Here is a 1,435-nt window from a genome sequence, read left to right on the forward strand (position 1 = left end):
ATTGTAACCTAGCAGCTCTTAGTGATATTTGTTCATCACTGAGAGAGAACAACAGTTTATATTGTAACAGAGTTTATTGAATATACTTGATCTTTATTACATACTTGTGTTCAAATCGATTTGATTGTATAAACACCGTATTCAACCCCCTTCTACAGTGTTGTGTGACCTAAAACTATCATTACTTGGGAGGATCTTGCTCAAAAGTTTCTTACTAAATTCTTCCCTATGGTAAAGACAACTGCACTCAGGAATGCTCTTACTCAATTTGCGCAGCAATCGGGAGAAACTCTATATGAATCTTGGGAACGCTACAAGGAGATGCTTAGAAAGTGTCCTCATCATGGCATGCCTGATTGGATGATCATCAATTACTTCTGTAATGGTTTGGGAGCACAGTCAAGACCCGTACTTGATGCAGCATCAGGTGGAGAATTATGGGAAAATAGCTATGAGGAAGCTTATGATCTAATTGAACTGATGGCTGCTAATGAATATCAGTATCCAACCCAGAGATTGCCACAGGGCAAGATAGCAGAAGTTCTGAAAGTGCATACATCTATGGCTATCACTGCTCAACTAAAGGCATTGTCTATGAAGATCGATTCTCTGGCTAACTATGGTGTTAATCAGATAACTAGTGTTTGTGAGCTGTGTGCAGGTTCGCATGCGACGGAGCAATGCGCTATATCTAGTGAATCAGCTCGGTTTATGAGCAACTTTCAGAGATCGTAGTAACCAGTTCCAGACACTTACATCCTGATAACTAGAATCATCCTAACTTCAGCTGGAGCAAAATCAGAATGCGATACAACACCCGTTCCAGCAGTTTAGAAATAAGCAATTCAATCCTCCTGGTTTTCAGCATCAATTTACACCAAGACAACAACTCCAACTTCAACAACAAACTCATGGTGCAGGTCAATCTTTGAATGAAAAATCTGAATTGGAGGAGTTGAGGCTTATGTGCAAAAACCAGGCTCTTATATGCCAAAGCCAGGCTGTTTCTATCAAGACTTTGGAGAATCAGATAGGGCAAATTGCTAACGCCTTATTGAATCGACTACCAGGAACGCTTTCTAGTGATACACAGAAGCCAATCCAGGAAAGAGGGAAGTTAACAATTAGGTGAACGCCATCACCTTGAGATCAGAAAAGGTCGCAAGCCCCCAAATTCAGCAAGACGAAGAGTCTGAAAACTCTGCAGGTACATCGGCACCTTTTCCAAATCCAGAAAATGAGATTGTAGCTGAAAAAGTGGCGCATAAGGATGCCGAGGTGGAATCAAGGAAGAAAACTGTAGAACACCCTCTTCCTGAGGGTAATACAGGGGAGAAATAGGTATATCTTCCACCTTCATTTCCTAAGAGGCTGCAGAAGCAGAAGTTGGATAGGCAATTTGCTAAGTTTCTGGAGGTGTTCAAGAAACTTCATA

At 41.2% G+C, this 1,435-nt stretch overlaps 1 non-coding gene across 1 annotated transcript; it reads right to left on the reverse strand.

Moving 5' to 3' along the window:
• Positions 1-243: 243 nt before the first annotated feature.
• On the reverse strand, positions 244-350 carry LOC141688258 (small nucleolar RNA R71). Its single transcript, XR_012561714.1, has one exon. It is a non-coding gene; the product is annotated as a small nucleolar RNA R71 (small nucleolar RNA).
• Between the last annotated feature and the right edge of the window lie 1,085 nt (positions 351-1,435).

Source organism: Apium graveolens, chromosome 9 (genome assembly GCF_009905375.1).
Source record: "Apium graveolens cultivar Ventura chromosome 9, ASM990537v1, whole genome shotgun sequence".
NCBI classification, from domain to species: Eukaryota; Viridiplantae; Streptophyta; class Magnoliopsida; order Apiales; family Apiaceae; genus Apium; species Apium graveolens.